The following is a 22,761-nucleotide window of genomic DNA, read 5'->3' as shown; positions in this document are numbered from 1 at the left end:
TCGGTTTATCAATATCGATTTATCGATTTCAATTTCGATTTTGAAATTTTCCTTATCGAGTTATCGATTTCGATTTTATCCTCTTCGATTATCGGTTTATCGATAAACCGATAAGATATACTAAAAAGACAAATATACCCTTATTCTATAATACCCTTTCCTTTACCCTAAGTCCCTAACCCTATTATTTTCTCTACCCATTAAGGGCCTTAATGGCATTTCTAGGGGCCGTAGTGTTTCTATGGGTTGTACTACTACTATTTAATTAAAAAATTTCAATCTATGAAAAAAAAGTCGGAATACGTAAGTTTGACCATTTTTCTTTTCTCAATATCTCAATATTGTCTTTTGGATTAATTATCTTCCATTAATATCATCGTTAATCCCATAGATATATGAGTGATTCAATTTCAACCACAGTCAAAGAATTAAAGAAAAAACAAATTCATTACTTCAGCCAAGTAAAAAACAAATTCCCTCGACTAATTCTATTTTTCTTAATCACTACAAAGAACCCAGTTGGGACCTATAGCACCGCTAGCTCCGTCTCTTGAGATACCTTCTTCCTCCTCTTCGGCGACGACGCCGACGACGAAGAAGAATGCTGCAGCGACAATGATGATCTTTTCGAACCAACTCTAATGGGTTCAGGTTCTCCAGAATTAACCCTCAACGGGAAATTTTCTTATTGGTGTAATCGATAACCGAATCGATAAGCCCCAAAAATCGATAAATCGAAATCAAAAAAATCGAAACCTTATTGAAACGATAACGATAAGAATATGTACAAATCGATAATCGATAAGTAATAATCAATAAGGGTCAAAATTGAATCGATAAATCGAATGCACACCCCTACTCAACTATATCATTTTATGCGTAAACGTGTCGGTCGTCAGAAAAATGCCACCATTTCTTCGCACTGCTCAAAAAGAAAAACAATAATGGACTCCGGAGTGCTAACCGACTTTGAGAGATTTGAAAAGGTATTTGCCAAGCCCTCCGTTACTTTTGAAACCAAAGAAAGGTGAAACACTGTTGTTCTACCTTGCAGTCTCAGAAGTAGCGGTAAGTGCAGTTTTAGTCCGACAGGATGAAGGTACACAAATTCCCATTTATTACTTGAGTAAAATTTTAATGAGAGCAGAAACTCGCTACTCGCATTTGGAGAAGGTGGACTTAGCTCTCGTAGTCGTCGCTCGGAAGCTGAGGCCCTACTTCCAATGTTACACGATAGTTGTGGTGACCATTTTTCCTCTCCGGAACATCCTTCCCAAACCCGAACTCTCGGGTAGGTTGGCCAAATGGGTCGTCGAAGAGTGAGTTTGACATATAATATAAACCAAGGACTACGAATAAGTCACAAGTTTTGGCCGACTTAGTGCCGACTTCAGTTCGGGATTGCCTCTAGCAACCAAAAAGGCAATAATAGTGTGAGAACCAGCATCAAAAGTTTGGACCTTATTTAGGGACGGAGCCTCCAACGTAAAAGGGTCCGGGCTTGGCATAATATTAATCATGCTTTCGGGAGAAACCCTAAGGCAAGCCATCAGAACGGTCCCTTTAACAAAAAAAGAAGCAGAGTATGAGGCTTTGATTGCAAGACTCGAACTGGCCCGAGGACTAGATTCCGAGGTCGGAGAAATCAAGTGCGACTCACAGCTAGTGGTAAATTATGTCTATGGGATCTTCGAAACCAAAGAAGAGCGCATGCAACAATACGTGGTAAAGGTCCTAACTCCACGGGCTCGATTTCGGGAGTGGTCGATTCTCATATCCCGAGGGAAGAAAATGCAGAAGTAGATGCATTAGCTAACCTCGGTTCATCAACGGAAATGAAAGGATTAGAGTCCGGGATAGTAGTACAATTGATGCACTCGGTCCTGGATGCAGATAGATACTATGAGGTAAACACGACTAATTTGGTCTGGGACTGGGGGAATGAGATCATCGATTATCTTGAGCACGGGAAGTTGCACGATGATTCCAAGGCGTCTCGGGCGCTGCGCGCCAAAGCAACACGATATAGCTTCAAGGAGGCCAACTATACAGAAAATCTTTCCAAGACTCACTGGCCCGGTGCTTGGGGGCATCCGAAGTTAATTATGTTATGCAATAAGTCCACAAAGGGATATGCGGAAACCATTTTGGCGCAGATTCCTTAGTGCTAAAACTAGTAAAGGCAGGATATTATTGGCCCCGTATGGAACAATATGTCAAAACTTTCGTACAAAAATGCGATAAGTGCCAACGCTACGCACCGTTGGTATATCAACCGGCAGAACCACTACACTCGATTCTTTATCCGTGGCCATTCATGAAATGGGGATGGACATCGTCGGGCCACTGCCGTTGTCTCCCAGTAAGGTAAGATTTCTTTTGATTTTAACTAACTATTTTTCTAAGTAGGTGGAAGCAGGTCCTTATCAGAAGATCGGCGAACGCGAAGTGGTGAATTTCATGTGGGAAAACATAATCTGCAGTCGGAATACCAAAAGAGATGGCATGTGATAATGGGCCGCAATTTATCGGCACAAAGGTCATAAAGTTCCTTGAAGATTTGAAAATAAAGAGGATTACCTCTTCACCCTACCAGCAAATGGTCAAGTAGAGTCAACGAACAAAGTGATTATACAAAACCTGTAGAAAAGGTTGGAAGCGGCTAAAGGTAAATGGCCTGAGGAACTACCCGGAATTTTATGGGCATACCGAACAACGGCCAAATTAAGCACAGAGAAACTCCTTTTTTCCTTGTGTACGGAGCAGAAGCCTTAATACCGGTGGAAGTAGGGGAGTGCACCTTGAGATATTTCCAAGCAAGTGAAGAGTCAAACAACGAAGCGATGTTAGTAAACGTAGATCTACTTGATGAGCGTAGGGACTTGGCACATATAAAAATGGCAGCCCAAAAGCAGAGAATGGAACGATATTAAACCTCCGTTTTTTCAAAGTAGGAGACTTGGTCCTAAGGAAAGTAACTCAAAACACCTAGGAGCTCAACGCACAGAAGCTAGGTCAATCATGGGAAGGCCCCTACCGGGTTTCGGCTATCACCGGGAAAGGTTCGTATGAATTGGAGAATCAAGATGGAGAAAAGTTGCCCAACTACTGGAAAGTGGCACACCTCAAAAGATATTATTGCTGATGAACATCACCTGTACTGAAAGTATGTGTTGCACTCTTTTTCCTTTCGTAGTTGTTTGATCTCCCAATTTAGAGTAGTTGCTATGGATAAAACTATACGTACTGTTGCAGCCTTCACTACCGGACTAAATGTGTCTTCGAAGTCGACTCCTTCAATTTGGTTATAGCCTTTAGCTACTAACCTAGCCTTGAAGCGTTCCACTTGTCCATCTGCTTTCAGTTTCGTCTTGAAAACCCATTTAGATCCAACAACATTCATATGTGGTAGGCGAGGAACCAATTGCCAAGTATCATTTGTTCTTAAAGCTTGCATCTCATCAGCCATTGCAGCCTTCCAGTGAGGTTTGAACAGCGCCTCCTTGATGTTCTTAGGTTCTTTGAGGTCCTGTTGGAGAGATGCCATGAAGGATTGGGAGAAAGAATTATTCTGGGAGTGAGTTTTGGTGCGGGTGAGCATTGGATGAGTATTATCTAGGTTGGGTGAACGAGCAAATGTGTGATATTGGCGAGAATAAGGGTTCTGGGCTATGTGAGTAGAGGCAGGTTGTATGGAATTTTCATCTAGTGAAGTTGGTGTGCATGGCGATGGTTGTAAAGTATCCACAATATCAATGTCGTGGGAATTAGGTAGGTCAATATGCAATGGGGAATCATTTGACTCAATATTGGAGTGTGAGGCAGTAGAGTTATGTGTTTGTTGTGGACTTGAGCTTACATCATTGGTCAAGGATGGCTGTTGGGAATCTGATGGCTGAACATTATTTTGCTGAGAACTAATCTCAAGATTCACGCCTAGTGTCTGCATGGGAGGCTCATCAGATAGTACCTCAAGATTTTTGCTACCATTTTGTTGCTCCAAATATTCCTTGAAAGTACTGAAGTGAGGATTTTGTGATTCTGCAGGCAAATCAACACTAGGAGAGACATAGGGTAAGTGTAATTCATCAAAAATAACATGCCTTGATAATAAAACCCTTTTAGATTGGGGATGATAGCATCTATAGCCCTTGTGAAGTAGACTATAACCAATAAACACACATGGAAATGTTTTTGGTTGAAATTTATCTTTATTTTGCCCTTTGAGGTAAGGAAAACATCTGCAACCAAACACTTTCAGAGTGTTATAATTAGGCTCTTCTCCATATAGCTTAGAAAAGGGAGATTGCATACTTTGACGACCCAAAAGGTCATCACCTGTTTTAAATTAATTCTGTGCTTCCAAGGCCTTGAAAACCTCATTTAGAGTCGCCTCGATTTGCGTGCGCAGTCCGGGCGCGTAGCCAAAAAGCTTAAATATTAAATATATCGTGAAATATGCTAAATTTTGGTGTTAAAATGGATAAATTTGACTTCGGTCAACATTTTGGGTAAACGGAACCGGGCCCGTGATTTGACGGTCCCGGAGGGTCCGTAGGAAAATATGGGACTTGGGCGTATGCCCGGAATCGAATTCCGAGGTCCCAAGCCCGAGAAATGAATTTTTGAGTAAAATTATTTTCTGAAAATATTTAAGGAAATTGAAAATGAAAACTGATTGGAAATGTGATGGTATCGGGCCCATATTTTGGTTCCGGCGCCCGGTACAGGTCTTGTATATGGTTTAAGCACTTTCTGTAAAGTTTGGTTGAAAACGGACGTCGTTTGACGTGTTTCGGACTTAAAATGGAAAATCTGATGTTTTGTGAAACTTGGAAGAAATCATGGATTTTGAGGCTTAATTCGATGTATATGATGTTATATTAGCAATTTGATCGCACGAATAAGTCCGTAGGATGTTTTTGAGGTTGTGTGTATGTTTTGTTTGGAGCCCCGGGTTCGGGTGAATTTTGGATAGGCCGTGAGTGCATTTTTAACCTTTGTGAAAATCTGGTATATCTCAGTTCTGCAATCTTCGCATTTGCGAAGCAGGTCTCGCAAATGCGAGCTCGCAAATGCGAGTCTCGCATCGCAAATGCGAGAAAGAGGGAGTCTGCAGTTGGGTCGCAAATGCGACCATTTGGTCCGCAAATGCGAAGCTGAGCCGGTCGCAAATGCGACATTTGGCTCGCAAATGCGACGTCCGGAATTTTGGGCAGTGTTCGCAAATGCGAACTTTTTCTCGCAATTCCCATATCAGGTCGGGGTTCGCAATTGCGAACCCCAGTTCGTATTTCCCACATCTGCAACCTGCATTTTTCATACTTAGTCAATTTTAAGACATTTTTCACCCCATTTTCAAAACACAACTCCTTTGGGCTATTTTTCAAAAACAAACCTTCTTCCAAATCAATTGTAAGTTGATTTTTACTCATTTCTTTCAATTATTAACATCATTTAACATGTTTTCAACTTAAAATCAAAGATTTTTATGGGAGAAATTGGGGGTTTTGGGTAGAACCTAGGTTTTTCTAAAAATTAGGGATTTGGACCTCAATTTGAGGTCCGATTTCAAAACAAATCATATATTTGGGTTCGAGGGGGAATGGGTAGCCGGGTTTTGGTTCGAACCTCGGGTTTTGACCACGTGGGCCCGGGGGCGATTTTGAAATTTTTGGGTAAAACTTCGGGAAATTCATTTTATGCATTCAAATTGATTCATTTAGCGTTTATTGATGTAATTAAGTAACTTGTGACTAGATTCGAGCGGATTGGTGGTGGAATCGAGGGGTAAAGCCATAATTGAGACTTGAGTTGAATTCAAAGCATTGAGGTAAGTGTTCGGTTTAACCTTAGCTTGAGGGATTAGGAGTTGAGTGATATTTGTTATGTGTTTCTTGTGGAGTACGACGTATAAGCATGGTGACGAGTATCTATACGTCGGTGTCGAGCATGACCGTGAGTCTTAAATTAATATTTTGTGTTCTTGAATAATACTATGGATGAAATAGTGAGTAGACTTGTGATATTGAGCAAAGGCTTAGCTTCTTTTTCGTGGAAGTTAATCATGAGCTAGAAATGGTGATAATAGAAATGTTAAAATTCGAATTGAGATTGGTTATAGCTGGTTCTCCCTTGTCGGGATGAGTATACTTGTACTGTTGAGTTCCCTTGCCGGGATAGAGTATTTTATGATTAATCCCCCTGTCGGGATTTGTGGTTATGATTACTATAAGCTATGTATATTTGGAACGGGTTACGCGCCGCAACATATATTGTATTGGGTCGGGTTGCACGCCGCAACATATATTGTATTGGGTCGGATTACACGCTGCAACATGTGTATATTATAATTAGTGGATCGGGTTGCACGCAGCAACAGTTATATTTATACGTACGGGTCGGGTTGCGCGCCACAACAGTAGTGCTATCATATTGTTTTGGACATTGTACTGTTCCTTCGTATTTAATTCAGTTTCTGCTAAGTTGAACTGTTTGCCCGAGGCATGTACCCCCTCCCTTATAACTGCTCATTACTTGTTTATTTTTCTGCAATATATTATATAACTGCACAGGTTTGTCTGGAGTCTGGTGCTAGCCTCGTCACTACCTCGCCGGGGTTAGGCCAGACACTTACCAGCACATGGGGTCGGTTGTGCTGATGCTATACTCTGTGCTCTTTTGCACAGATCCAGGTGTTCGACAACAGCTGCAGTAGCGCGGGAGTTAGCCTTCAGTCCAGCGAGACACCGAGGTAGCCTTGCAGGCGTCCGCAGACCCGACGTCTCTTCTATCCTTTATTTCAACCTGTTATCTCATGTATTTTGAGACCAACAGTTATATTTTCTTTCAAACGGTTGTATTTAGCACTCCTAGTAGTTCGTGAGTATGTGACACTAGGGTAGAGGTTTATGTTGAGTTTCCGCATTGTTGTTCAGATTCTTTAATTTAAGCGCTTATTTACTTTATTCCGCTGTTTTCATGATATTACCGATAATTGTTAAAAGAAGTAAATTGGTTAATGCTAAAGGTAGTTAAGGGTTGGCTTGCCTAGCTCTCATCAGTAGGCGCCATCACGACTCCCGAGGGTGGGAAATCCGGGTCGTGACACATACTTAAAGTAGAGGTAGGCATTCTGTTGATTAGAAAAACTGCAGTCATGAAGGGTTCAACCCAAAGAAACATTGGTATTTTTGCGTTGAAAATCAATGTGAGACCAGTTTCAACAATATGCCTATGTTTTCTTTCTGCTATCCCATTTTTCTCCGGTGTATAAGGACAAGAGATTTGTCTTCTAATGCCATTTTGAGCCAAATAACTTGTGAACTCCAAGCTATTAAATTCTCCACCTCCATCACATTGAAACACTTTGAGTTTCTTTGAAAACTGATTTTCTACTAATTTTTGAAATGTCGTAAAATTAGAAAGGAAATCAGATTTCTTCTTTAAGGGATAAATCCAAGTGAATCTTGTACAATCGTCAACAAAAATAACATAGTACTTTATTCCTTGAGATGAAGCGATGGGTGCAGGACCCCATAAATCACTATGTATTTTTGATAATGGCTCAACTTCTCTTTTATTTGACTCTTGAAAGGTAACTTACAACTTTTCCCCATTTGACAACTAGTACAAACTGAGCAACTTTTATTCCAACTACTAACATCAATCAACTTTTCTCCTAATCTTTGATGCCAAATTGTGTCTGAGTTCTTGTCTACTTTTATAACTGCCAATGCCTCATGCAAGCCATCTTCCAAAGTATATAAATCATGCCTCTTATTTCCCATTGCTAGAATTGTCCCTATTCTCTTGTCCTTAACAAAAAAACCATCATCAGTAAACTCGAGAGAGCACGCATTATCCTTAACAAATTTACTGACAGAAATGAGATTCTTCTTGAGTTTAGGCACAACAAAGACATCTTTTAAATGTAGGTTCTTCCCAATAATCTTATCTCCTATATGTGTAATCGGCATTTTATCACCATTACCTACCATAACAAGATCAGTTCCCTTAAATGGAGATGAATTCACAAGAGTACCTGAAGATTGCACCATGTGATTGGTAGCACCTGAGTCCATGTAGAGATGATTATCATGTTGATCGGTGAGAGACATAGTTGCTAGAGCCTGTGGTACTTCTTGTTGTGCCTGATATGAATAATCCCATCTATAGAAGCAAGAGAGCGCCGTATGATTGTTTCTACCACAAATCTGACATGGATTATTTTTTGGGTTCTCCTTTGGCTGATTTGATCCTGTTGATTGTGTATAAAATTGTCTTTGATTAAATCCTCCTCTATTTCCTCTTCCTCTTTGATTTTCCCTTCCTCTAAAGGAATTAGCACGACCTCTTCCTTGAGTTTTCTGTGCAGTAAAGGCTACAGCTGAATCAAGGTTTGTTTGTGTCACATGTTCCTCTCCATCTTCCCTCATTTCAAACCCTCTAAGGGCAATCACAAATTGATTAAAAGTAGGGTATGGTGCTTTACCCAACATCACAGTACGAAGGGTCTTGTATTTGCTTCCAAGACCTCTAGCAAAATTAATTACTTTGCTATCTTCGTCTAGTGATTTTTGGATAGCCATCGGGCTATCACAGATTCCTTTAAACTCCTTTATATATTCATCAATGGATTTGGAACCTAGTTTTACAGTTTGAAGTTGTTGCTTCAACTGAAACTCCTTGTCTTTGCTTGCTTGTAAGTAAGTATCCTCAAGACAAGACCACATATGTTTTGCAGATGAACACCCTATGATGAGAAACATTGACTCTTCAGTCATTGTTCCAGAAAGCCAACTCCTAACAAGAACGTCGCGTTCTTCCCATTCAGTGAACTTTGGGTTTGGATTGATTTCACCTTTCTCATCTTCTATGCTCTCTGCTGGAGGTTCTTCTTTGATGACCTTGTCAACTTTCAATGTTTGCATAAGTTGAAGGATTTGTGTCCTCCAAATAAGGTAATTTGATGATTTTAGCTTAATGGGACAAATTGCAATGAGTTGGTGAAGTGAAGAGGGTGAGAGGGCTAGGGTAGTGCTAGAGGATGCTGCCATAGTTGTTTTAAGAGGAAAGAAGGAACCTTCAGGATCGTTTAGTTTTCAATGAAACCTAAGCTCCTGATACCATGAAGAAATTTAGAATAAGGATGATTTAGAAGTTCAGAATGCTTCTGCTTGCCTTCACACGTAGAGTTACATGATGTATATATACATCTTGAAAAGAGTTCCTTCTAGCTAATATTTAGCTATTGTATCTCTATCTACCAGTGATTATGTTAATCACAACTACATGTATATTCTGTCTTATATCTCATAGAAGTTATCCTTCCACAATATAAGGCTAGTAGGATAGTTATATACAAACACTACACAATATATGACGGCTAGAAATAGAGTTTAAAGGAGTCCTAGGTTACACCCAATACCAAATTATACGGTTGTCTAACTTGGAAGTTGAGGTTTCGATGAATTATTGGATTTCCATAAGAAAAGAAAAGGAATTCATTTATACTTGTCTGATATTTTGGCGCTGTGGTAAAGTAACATTTACAAATATCCTTGTATTCTTCCTGTACTAATTATTTGATTCAATATATTACGTAATTTGTAGTTATTGAGCTGATCATCCGAAACTGTGATGATCCAAAGGGTCATCTTATATTTTAGAACTTGATTCCGTGTTCCGAGGCCTTCAAAAACCTCATTTTTATTCCTCCTCGATTTGCGTTCGCAGTCCGGGCGCGTTTCTGGAAAGGCTTTATGTGAAAATTTGAGAAAATAATAATTTTTGGCCTTTAAAAGTTAATTTTAGTTTACTTCGGTCAACATTTTGAGTAAACGGATCCGGATCCGTATTTTGACCGTCCCGGAGGATCCGTAGTAAAATATGGGACTTGGGCTATGCCCGGGATCGAATTCCGAGGTCCCTAACCCGAGAAATGAATTTTTGATGAAAATTGTTAAACTGAAATTATAATGGTTTTGAGAAAATGGTTAATAGTTGATCTCGTTGGTATCGGGTCCGTATTTTGGTTCCGAAACCCGGTGCAGGTCCGTTATGATATTTATACCTTATCTGTGAAATTTGGTGAGAAGCGGAACTGATTTTACGTGATTCGGACTTCTGGTTGAGAAGATAGAAGTTTTGAAACTTTCTTGAAAATTTCATGCAATTTGATGGTAAATTCGTAGTTCCAGGTGTTATTTTGGCGATTTGATTGCCCGAGCAAGTTCATATGATGTGTTAAGACTTGTGTGCGTGGTTGGTTTAAAGCCCCGAGAGCTCGGGTGAGTTTCGGGTAGGCTACAGGATGTCGAGACTTAGAAAAAAGAGACCTGGTGTTGGATAGTTGCAGAAATTGCAGGTCACAAATCTTAGGAGTGCGACCGCGGAGTGAAATTTGCGGACCGCGATAGAAGAACGCGGCCACGGTGGGGCTTCGCGGACCGCGGTAGAGTAAGGCTCATGTTTCGCAGCCGCACCCATAATATCCCAGACCGCGGTGGGGGTTCGCGACCGCGCCCGAAATTTCAGGGACCGCGTAGTATAGATCAGAGAGGTGCTACGTAAACAGGATTTTTCATTCAGTTTTCAATTTTCCAAACCCTAAAACATAAGAGGCGATTTTCCAAACACTTCTTCTTTTTCAAATCATAAGTAAGTGATTCTTAACTCATTTCTTTCATTCTTTTACTTCTCTTTACAAGATTTCATTCCTAGAATCTAGGGTTTTCATTGTGGAATTAGTGATTTTGGGTAGAACTTAGGAATTTTGAAATTCGGAGATTTAGACCTCAAATTGAGGTCGGACTCCAAAACCCATTGTATATCCGGGCTTGGGGGTGAATGGGTAATCGGGTTTTGGTTCGAATTTTGGGTTTGGACCAAGCGGGCCCGAGTGTTGACTTGTTGACTTCTTAAAAAATGACCTAAATTGAATTCCTTGCTATCGTGGGTAGTTCCTAAGGCTTAAATTGAATCGTTTGGTTGGTAATTTGCTAGATTCTATTGGTCCGGAGGCTTGTGTGAATGGGAAAAGCTGTGATTGAGCTTTGAGTGGCCCGCGGAGGCGAGGTAAGTGTTGGGTCTAACTCTGGCTTGAGGGATTAGGTATTACTTGCTTAATTGCTACGTGTTTTGATGTTTAGTACAACGTATAGGTGAGGTGACGAGTACCTATACGTTGTTGTCGAGTCATAACATGCAAGTTAGTCTTATTCTTGTAACTGTTTTACTCTTTGATCATATATTTCATGTTTAGACTTGTTATCCCATGTGTTGAGCAACTCTTATCATGTTTTACGAAGTTTGGTACTGATTGAGTATTAAATCAGAGTTGAGACCGGTATTGTGGAATTAAATGTTGAAGTAAGACTGGTTCTTGATATTTCTATATCCCTGTTGTTATTGTTCATTGTTTTGGTGAGGGATATTGTTAAAGCACGAAGGGTGATGCCGTGCAATGCAGTGGTGAGTGAGTGATAATGCACGAAGGGTGATGCCGTGCCATATTCTGTAAGTGATAATGCACGAAGGGTGATGCCGTGCCATATTATGAGAGAGTTAATGCACGAAGGGTGATGCCGTGCCATGTTATGAGAGAGTTAATGCACGACGCGTGATGCCGTGCCGTTTCTATTGTTTCTTATGGTGAGGACGAGAGTAAAAGCACGAAGGGTGATGCCGTTCACTTGTTTGCTATGTTATTACTTTCGTCGGTGCGAAGCATATTATTTACTACGTTTCTTTACTGTACTACTTTCAGGATTTGATATTGCCCTCAGCATGTTTTCCCCCTTCCCGTTTTTATCTGCTTAATTTCCATTGTTGTTATTTTCTTGTATATGATTTAATTGCACAGGTTCATGTTATTGTCGTGTGCTAGCCTCGTCACTACTTCGCCGAGGTTAGGCTCGACACTTACAAGTACATGGGGTCGGTTGTATTGATACTGCACTTTGCACTTTCTGTGTAGATTTCGATACTGGACTGCGTTGATTAGAGTTAGGTTGCTGCCTTCAGTCCATTAGGAGACCCAAGGTAGATCTGCCGGCGTTCGCAGACCTGGAGTCCCCTTCCATTTATCCTAGTCTTTTTGTTTTATTCTAATTCGAGAATAGATGTATTTTCTTTAAACCTGTATTTGTAGTGACTCTTAGAAGTTCGTGGATTGTGACACCAGATTTTGGGTAGTCGTGTGTTAGTTTTTGGATTATAATGAATCTCCGTACTTCTTTACCTTGTTTTCGTCTAATTATTGTTATTTACTGTTTTGGATAGTGGTTTGCGTATTAAATCTTTATTTGTTGGCTTGCCTAGCATTCTGAATAGTTAGGCGCCATCACGATCCCGACGCTGGGAAATCCGGGTCGCGACAGAAACTTAGTATCAGAGCACTAGGTTGCCTAGGTCTCACTATTCACGAACAAGCTAGTTAGAGTCTGAGGGATCAGTACGGAGACGTTCGTGCTTATCCCCAGAGGCTATAGAGTTTAGGAACAATTTCCCTTCTATTCTTCTCTGTTGTCGATTTGATCTCTCAATGCTAAGTGAACTCTCTACTCTTGTTCCTTCGCAGATGGCGAGAACACGTACGGCTTCGTCAGCTAATCAGCAGCCCGAGCCCCAGTGGAAGCTCCTACGAGGGGTAGAGGACGAGGACAAGGCCGTGCCAGAGGCCAAGGCAGGGGCAGGGCTCAGGTTAGAGCTTGAGCAGCAGCACCAACGGCGGAGCCTCAAGTAGAGTTTGATGAGGAGGCTCCAGCCCAGACCGTTCCAGCAGGGCCGACTCAGGTTCTAGAGGGGTTCATCGCTCCCTCGGTACTTCAGGATGCTTTGGTCCATCTAGTGGGCTTTATAGAGAGCGTAGCTCAGACTGGCACATTTCCTGTAGCACCAACCGTCTCTCAAGCTGGGGGAGGAGCCCAGACTCCTGCTACCCACACTCCGGAGCATAAGGCTCCTCAGTTTCAGACTCCAGCAGCTCAGCCAGTGGGAGTAGCTCAGCCAGTTATTGCAGTTCAGGCCGCTGGTGGATCCGCTATGTCTTCTAAGGCTTTGTTGAGGTTGGACAAGTTCACCATGCTTTTTCCGGTTCATTATAGTGGGGTAGCTTCTGAGGACCCATAGGATTATCTTGACCGTTGCCATGAGGTGTTGCGGAACATGGGGATAGTGGAGACCAATGGGGTTGACTTTGCTGTATTCTAGATGATAGGTTCCGCCAAGAGATGGTGGAATGATTTTATGTTGACTAGACCAGCTGATTCACCTGCCTTAACTTGGGACCAGTTCTCTCAGCTAGTTCTCGAGAAGTTCCTTCCTATCACTCAGAGAAAGGACTATCGCAGGCGGTTTGAGCATCTTCAGCAGGGTTCTATGACTGTCACTCAGTACGAGACTAGGTTGTTGATTTTGCCCGTCATGCTCTTCTTATACTTCCTACCGAGAGAGAGAGAGAGAGGGTGAGGAGGTTTATTGAGGGACTCGCTCAGCCAATCAGATTGCAGATGGATAAGGAGGCAGGGAGCGAGATTTCTTTCCAGGATGCGGCCAATGTGGCCAGGCGAGTTGAGATGGTTTTAGCTCAGGGGAGTGGTTAGTGGTATGACAAGAGGCCTCGTCATTCTGGTGGGTTTAGTGGTTCCTCATCTGGAGGCAGGGGTTCTTTTGGTAGAGACCGTTTCATTCAGCACTCCAGGCATCCCACGGTGCTCCAGGTGGCCGTGGCCCTCATATGCATTATTCCGATCAGCCAGCCTACAGTGCACCACCAGCTCCTATTAGTGTACCTCCGCTCCAGAGTTTTCAGAGTGGTTACCCAGACCATCATGGTCAGCTTCAGGGTCAACAGTCTCAGCAGCCGAGGTCTTGCTATACTTGTGGCGATTCGAGGCACATTGCTAGGTTTTGCCCTCGAGCATCGAGCAGTTCTCAGCATCAGGGTTCTCGTGCCATGGTCCCGGCACCGAGCATTCCACCGCCTGCTCGGCCAACTAGAGGTAGGGGTCAGACAGCTAGAGGTGGAGGTCGAGGCATTAGAGGTGGAGGTCAGGTCGCTAGAGGTGGAGGCCAGCCAGCAGGAGGCCGCCAGGGATGTAGTTCAGAGTGGTGGGGCCCAGCCCCAATGTTATACTTTCCCATCCAGGTCTGAGGCTGAGTCATGCGATGCTGTTATCACATGTACTGTTTCAGTTGGCAGTAGAGATGCTTCAGTTCTATTTGATCCAGGGTCTACAGACTCCTATGTGTCATCTTATTTTGCCTCTTATTTGGTTGTGCCTTGTGATTCTTTAAGTGCCCTCGTGTATGTGTCTACGCCCGTGGGAGATTCTATCATTGTAGATCATGTCTATCGTTCGTGTGTGGTCATCATAGGAGGTCTTGAGACTCGCGTAGATCTTCTGCTTCTCGATGTGGTCGATTTTAATGTCATTTTGGGTATGGATTGGCTGTCACCTTATCATGTTGTATTGTACTGTCACGCCAAGACAGTGACCTTAGCCTTGCCGGGGTTGCCTCGATTAGAGTGGAGAGGGACTCGCCATTCTTTCAGCAGGGTTATATGAAGGCTCGGCGTATGGTCGAGAAGGGGTGCTTGGCGTACTTGGATTATTTTCGTGATTCTAGCGCAGAGGTTCCTTCCATGGATTCCGTACCAGTTGTTCGTGAGTTGCTAGAGGTATTTCCAGCAGACCTGCCGGGGGTGCCACCCGACAGGGATATTGACTTTTGCATTGATTTGGCTCCGGGCACTCAGCCCATTTCTATTCCGCCATACCGTATAGCCCCGCTAGAGTTGAAAGAATTGAAGGAGCAGTTGCAAGATTTGCTTGATAAGGGCTTCATTTGGCCCAGCGTCTCTCCTTGGGGTGCGCCGGTGCTATTTGTAAAGAAGAAGGATGGATTTATGAGGATGTGCATAGACTATCGGCAGTTGAACAAGGTCACCATCAAGAACAAGTACCCCTTGACAAGGATTGATGATTTATTTGATCAGCTTCAGGGTACCAAAGTGTTTTCGAAGATTGATTTGAGATTTGGTTACCATTAGTTGAGGATTAGGGCATCCGTGTCCCTAAGACAGCTTTTCGGACTCGATACGGGCATTATGAGATCCTGGTGATGTCATTCGGGCTGACAAATGCCCCAGCAGCGTTCATGGATTTGATGAACCGAGTGTTCAGACCCCACTTGGATTCCTTTGTGATTGTATTTATTGATGATATTTTGATCTACTCCCGCAGTCGAGAGGAGCATGAGCAGCATCTTCGGATCGTTCTTCAGACTTTGAGAGACAGCCAATTATATGCTAAGTTTTCGAAATGTGAGTTTTGGTTGAGTTCAGTTGCATTCTTGGGTCACATTGTCTCAATAGAGGGTATTCAGGTGGATCCTAAGAAGATTGAGGCAGTCAAGGACTGACCCAGACCTACATCAGCTACTGAGATCTGCAGTTTCTTGGGTTTGGCGGGTTATTACCATCGGTTTGTGGAGGGTTTTTCATCTATAGCATCCTCGATGACCCGATTGACCCAGAAGGGTGCCCCATTCAGATGGTCAGATGAGTGTGAGGCGAGCTTCCAGAATCTCAAGACTGCTTTGACTACGACGCCGGTGTTGGTATTGCCCACATGTTCAGGGCCATATACAGTATATTGTGACGCATCTCGTATTGGACTTGGTGCGGTATTGATGCAGGGTGGAAAGGTTATTGCATATGCTTCGTGACAGTTGAAGATTGACGAGAAGAATTATCCAGTTCGTGACTTGGAGCTAGCAGCCATTGTTCACGCACTGAAGATTTGGAGGCATTATCTATATGGCGTGTCGTGTGAGGTGTTCACGGATCACAAGAGTTTGCAGTATTTGTTCAAGCAGAAGGAGCTCAATTTGAGGCAGAGAAGGTGGCTGGAGCTATTAAAAGACTATGATATCACCATCTTGTATCACCCCGGGAAGGCCAATGTGGTGGCTGATGCTTTGAGTAGGAAGTCAGCTAGTATGGGCAGTCTCGCGTATATTCCAGTCGGTGAGAGATCGCTTGCTTTAGATGTTCAGGCTTTGGCCAATCGGTTTTTGAGGTTGGATGTTTCTGAGCCCAGTCGTGTTCTAGCATGTACAGTCGCTCGGTCTTCCTTGTTTGAGCGTATTAGGGAGCGACAATATGATGATCCTCAATTGCTTGTCCTTAGGGACACAGTGCGGTACGGAGGTGCCAAGTAGGTTACAGTTGGAGATGATGGAGTTTTGAGGATGCAGGGTCGTGTTTCTGTGCCTAATGTGGATGGACTTTATGAGTTGATTCTGGAGGAGGCTCACAATTCCCGGTATTCTATTCATCCGGGCGCCGCTAAGATATATCAAGATTTGCAGCAACATTATTGGTGGAGGAGGATGAAGAAGGATATTGATGCATATGTAGCTCGGTGTTTGAATTGTCAGCAAGTAAAGTACGAGCATCAGAGACCTGGTGGTTTACTTCAGAAGATAGAGATTCCTGAGTGGAAGTGGGAGCGTATTGCTATGGATTTTGTTGTTGGACTCCCATAGACTCAGAGAAAGTTCGATGCAGTATGGGTTATTATGGACAGGCTGACTAAGTCAGCGCATTTCATTCCCGTGGCAGTTTTCTATTCTTCGGAGCGGTTGGTAGAGATCTATATCCGTGAGATTGTTCGTCTTCATGGTGTGCCCATGTCTATCATTTCTGATCGAGGTACGTAGTTTACCTCGCATTTTTGGAGGGTAGTACAGCGTGAGTTGGGTACGCGGGTCGACTTGAGCACAACATTTCATCCTCAGACGGACGAACAGTCCGAGTGTACTAAACCATTGGAGGATATGCTCCGCGCCTGTGTTATTAACTTTGGAGGTTCTTGGAGCAGTTCTTGCCGTTAGCGGAGTTTGCCTACAACAACAGTTATCAGTCGAGCATCCAGATGGCTCCCTATGAGGCGTTGTATGGTAGACGATGTCGATCACCGGTTGGGTAGTTTGAGCCGGGAGAGGCTCGGATATTGGGTACAGATTTTGTACAGGATGCCTTGGATAAGGTTAAGATTATTCAGGATAGACTTCGTACAGCTCAGTCCAGGCAAAAGAGTTATGCCGAATGTAAGGTTCGTGACGTGGCATTCATGGTCGGAGAGAGAGTGTTGCTTCGGGTGTCACCCATGAAGGGTGTGATGCGGTTTGGGAAGAAGGGCAAGTTAAGCCCTAGGTTCATCGGGCCTTTTGAGATTCTTGATCGAGTGGGAGAGGTGGCTTACAGACTTGCGTTGCCACCAAGCTTATCAACGGTACATCCAGTGTTTGATGTGTCCATGCTTCGGAAGTATCACAGAGATCCATTCCACGTGTTAGATTTTAGCACTGTCCAGTTGGACAATGATTTGACCTACGAGAAGGAGCCGGTAGCTATTCTAGACCGGTAGGTTCGCCAGTTGAGATCGAAGAGTTATCCTTCGGTTCGTGTGCAGTGGAGAGGTCAGCCTGTTGAGGCAGCTACCTGGGAGTCCGAGTCCGATATGCGGAGCAGATATCTCCATCTTTTCCCTAGCTCAGGTACTTTTCTATGTCCGTTCGAGGACGAACGATTGTTTTAGAGGTGGAGAATGTGATGACCCAAAGGGTCATCTTATATTTTAGAACTCGATTTCGTGTTTCGAGGCCTTCAAAAACCTTATTTTTATTCCTCCTCAATTTGCGTTCGCAGTCCGGGTGCATTTTTGGAAAGCCTTTATGTGGAAATTTAAGAAAGTAAAAGTTTTTGGCCTTTAAAAGTTGAGTTCAGTTGACTTCGATAAATATTTTTAGTAAACGGCCCCGGACCCGTGTTTTGACGGCCCCGTTGGGTCCGTAGTAAAATATGGGACTTGTGCGTATTCCCGAGATCGAATTCCGAGGTCCCTAGCCCAAGAAATGAATTTTTGATGAAAATTATTAAACTGGAATTATAATGGTTTTGAGAAAATGGTTAATAGGTTATCTTGTTGGTATCGGGTCCGTATTTTGGTTCCGGAAACCAGTGTAGGTCCGTTATGATATTTATACCTTATCTGTGAAATTTGGTGAGAAGCGGAACTGATTTGACGTAATTCGGACCTTTGGTTGAGAAGATAGAAGTTTTGAAACTTTCTTGAAAATTTCATGTAATTTAATGCTAAATTCGTAGTTCTAGGTGTTATTTTGGCGATTTGATCGCCCGAGCAAGTTCATATGATGTGTTAAGACTTGTGTGCATGTTTGGTTTAGAGCCCCGAGAGCTCGGGCGAGTTTCGGATAGGCTACGGGATGTCTAGACTTAGAAAAAAAAGACCTGGTGTTGGATAGTTGCAGAAATTGCAAGTCTCAGATCTTAGGAGTGCGGCCGCGGAGTGAAATTCGCGGATCGCGGTATAAGAATGCGGCCGCGGTGGGGGCTTCGCGGACTGCGGTAGGGTAAGGTTCAGGTTTCTCGGCCGCACCCATAATATCGCGGACCGCGGTGGGGGTTCGCGACCGTGCCCTGAATTTCGCGGACCGCGTAGTATAGATCAGAGAGGTGCTATATAAATAGGATTTTTCATTCATTTTTCAATTTTCCACACCCTAAAACATAAGAGGCGATTTTCCTAACACTTCTTCTTTCCCAAATCATAAGTAAGTGATTCTTAACTCATTTATTTCACTCTTTTACTTCTCTTTATAAGATTTCATCCTAGAATCTAGGGTTTTCATTGTGGAATTAGGGATTTTGGGTAGAACTTAGGAATTTTGAAATTTAGGGATTTAGACCTCAAATTGAGGTCGGATTCCAAAACCAATTGTGTATCCGGGCTCGGGGGTGAATGGGTAATCGGGTTTTGGTCCGCATTTCGGGTTTGGACCAAGCGAGCCCGGGTGTTGACTTTTGTTGACTTTTTAAAAAATAACCTAAATTGAATTCCTTGCTATCGTGGGTAGTTCCTAAGGCTTAAATTGAATAGTTTGGTTGGTAATTTGCTAGATTCTATTGGTCCGGAGGCTTTTGTGATGGGAAAAGCTATGATTGAGCTTTGAGTGGCCCGCGGAGGTGAGGTAAGTGTTGGGTCTAACCCTGGCTTGAGGGATTAGGTATTACTTGCTTAATTGCTACGTGTTTTGATGTTTAGTACAACGTATAGGTGAGGTGACGAGTACCTATACGTTGTTTTCGAGTCATAGCATGCGAGTTAATCTTATTCTTGTAACTGTTGTACTCTTTGATCATATATTTCATGTTTAGACTTGTTATCTCATGTGTTGAGCAACTCTTATCATGTTTTACGAAGTTTGGTACTGATTGAGTATTAAATCAGAGTTGAGACTGGTATTGTGGAATTAAATGTTGAAGTAAGACTGGTTCTTGATATTTCTATCTCCCTGTTGTTATTGTTCATTGTTTAGGTGAGGGAGAGTGTTAAAACACGAAGGGTTATGCCGTGCAATGCAGTGTGAGTGAGTGATAATGCACGAAGGGTGATGCCGTACCATATTCTGTGAGTGATAATGCACGAAGGGTGACGCCGTGCCATGTTATGAGAGAGTTAATGCACGAAGGGTGATGCTGTGCCATGTTATGAGAGAGTTAATGCACGAAGGGTAGTCGCGCCCCCTTTTTCTCGCGAAATTGGGTTTATGACATTTAGGAGGACAACTCGTTCCCTTTTGGGAATTGGGTTTAATGGAATTGAAGAGTCGCCACCTAATGATTTAAGTGCATTAGGACACTTTAGAAGAGCCTGATTTTAGATAACCAGAGATAGGGTAAGGGCTTGAAACTATTCCAAGGGAAGGTGTTAGGCACCCCTCAGAATCCACTAGTGTGGTTCCCGGCCAAGCTATTGTTGTGAATTAAGTACAAATAACACATAGGCAAGTAGGACTTCAAATAAGAGGGGATTTTTCACATAAAGGTTAGAAATAAATAAAGTAGAAAAGCATTAAAGAGAGTTGATTTAGAAGAAACGTTTAATGGATGTAAAAGAAACAAAGAAACAAAGGGAAGGGGGTCCTAGGTTTATTAATAATATGGATCACCCCACACAACATCCGGTAATCACTCTTACGCGTGATGTTATCGCATGGTCATCATATCCATATCTACCCTTTCCCACCCCTTTAAGGTATTAAAGTGCGAAATGGTCTCGTTTACTTATTGCATGCTGGTACCCGCCCCAATCCTATCAGTCCCGGAGGTACTTGGGACTACTAATCCTAAAGGGAGGGGTCGTTGGGCTCATTTGTGGTTTCAAAAGGTAAAAATACTAAGGCGACAAACAAAACACATACAGCAAGTTTGGGGAAGCATATAAACAAATAAAAAGGCTCAGACATACCTCCTTTAAACCCAAAGAAGCACATAGTTTAGCATGTCTTGCACGTACTGTTTAAGGTCTAATTAAAACTTAAAGATTGAGGCAGACTGATTTATTACATAGTTCAGATAAGAAGCCCGAATCAGGCCTGCCTGCTGGTTGTAGTTAGTAAAACCTGATTCAGTTTATAAATTATCCTATGGCTTGCCTAAGTGATAGACGAAACCTATGGGCATGATATCTACAGATTTCAGAAACAAGAATATGAACTGATTACATACTGATTTAAGAAAAGTTGCCAGTTAAAAGAGAGTTTTAGAATTGCACAAGTTCTGGCATTGGTAATACATTATTACTGCTAGTTTTAGACTTATAAACGAGTGAGGTGAATCAGATTTGGTTAAAGCTCCTATAGGCATGCTTTCTATGCATTTGTTGACTTTAGAACACATTTTATAGACATAGTAATAATGCAGAAATCCTATAGGCATGACATCTAAATGCTGGGTTTTATATGAACATGACATCTGATTGCGTTTGGTTATTAAGACCTATAAACACGTTTGCCTAGTGAGAACTGGATATGCAAGAATCAGAAAGGACCTATAGGCATATTCTCTACATGCATATGCATCCTATAGACATGGTATCTATGCATGAGAGTGCAGAAATCCTATAGACATGTTATCTATGTATGAGAATGCTGAAATTAGAAAATCCTATAGGCATGTTATCTACATGAAAGAATGCAGGATTCTTATAGGCATGGTACCTATGTGAAAATGCTGAAATTAGAGATCCTATAGGCAGGTTATCTACGTATGGAAGTGCAGAAAATCAGAAACTCCTATAGGAAGGTTATCTACCCTTTGCATACATGGTTACCCTTCCCTTTTTCACTAGCCAACCCCGAAAGTTTTATTACAAAGTTATTAAAGAAAAATACATCACAAATTAAAAATTACAACCAAGGAGAGCCTGATTCAGACTTCCTGTCTGAAGTATGAAGTAAACCAACTCCAAAGATCAGATTTCAAAGACTTTCTCTCATTTGGGGTGTGTCAGAGTTCCCTAAAAGCCTCACATGGATTCCGGGCAGTGCTTACACCCCAAATACATTACCAGACTAGGACATAGTGTAGTGTGGAAGGGCCAGCCCTCAAGTGTCCAAGTTCAGAAGGAACTCAAGGTCCCAAGGCAAGGCTCACAAGAGGGGGGCAGAACTTAGGAACTAAGAGAGAGTGTAAGTGTAGAAGTGGAATTCTGAAAGGGGAAAAGGAAGAGGGAAGCAATTCACGTTAACACACATAGTGGATAGGGAATGGGGGAATTTGCAAGAGCAAAAGAAAAGCAGGCTGATGGGCACACCCAGCAATAGGATATGCTGGCACACCCTCCAGCCTATTTATATAGAGGTTAAGCCCCCATTGGGTCAAACTTAATTCGTGGACAACAATTCATGTTGCCATGCCTTAAGCCACAACTCTCAAACACATAGGGGCAATAGGGTAGGGGAGCAAGGATTCATAACAGAAACAGACAGAAAGATATGAGCATACTTAATTTAAACAGAAACAGTAAAGTAGACATGGATAAAAGCTGTAAATGAACACATTGTGGTGATGCTGAAACTTAAATTAGGACATACCAGTTTCAAAGAAACAAATAGAGAAAATGCAGTAGTCTTGTAAAAGCTACAGTGCAGACAAGAAAGAGAGTAAGAGTTCAGAAGAGATTGTGAATTGTGAAGTGGAGGATTGTTAAATCGTGTATGCTGTGTGCTAAAAAGTCGTGTATTTATAGTGTAAGAATCATGAGGAAATAAGGTAAGAAAATAGTTGAAGAACTGATTGTCAATCAATTACACAAGACTCCCTTTAATTAAGGGATTCAGATTCGAACGGGTAAAACCAATTAAGGAAAGAAATTGAATAAATACTTTGTTCACAACATGCAATTAAGGGCACATACATAAAAAGGTTATTTAAGGACAAGGTTTTAAAGTACACGGTTTGTGCAAATAAGGTAAGAAGATCAATTAACCACCAGTAAATCAAATGGTCCGAGATTTTGTATGAATGAACCAAGTCTGAAAAAGTGAAGAAGGGTTTTACTTAGGTCGAGTAACAGAGAAAATCAGTAAACAATGGGAAGAAATCAATCAGGCTATATTCAAAAGGAAGCTTGAACTAATTGCAAATTCGAAAACCATTTAGAGGGAAATTCATCATATATAAAGAGCATGTGAACATGAAAGAAGACTGGCATGTTACTGTAAAATCTATAGAGAAAATCCAGCGTAGAAGAGTTTTAGTAAAAAGGTCAAAATCACTTGAAAACAAGGAAGCCCCAAACTCGATTCAGAGTCTTGAAGTTGGTCTGAAAGAATTAGGGGTTTTGAAATAAAACCCTAGTTCAATCAAATCCCACAATCAAA

The sequence above is a fragment of the Nicotiana attenuata genome, chromosome 5 (assembly GCF_001879085.1).
Source record: "Nicotiana attenuata strain UT chromosome 5, NIATTr2, whole genome shotgun sequence".
In the NCBI taxonomy this organism is placed as follows: Eukaryota; Viridiplantae; Streptophyta; class Magnoliopsida; order Solanales; family Solanaceae; genus Nicotiana; species Nicotiana attenuata.
The sequence above is the reverse complement of the archived record's forward strand: the minus strand, read 5'-3'. Positions refer to the sequence as shown.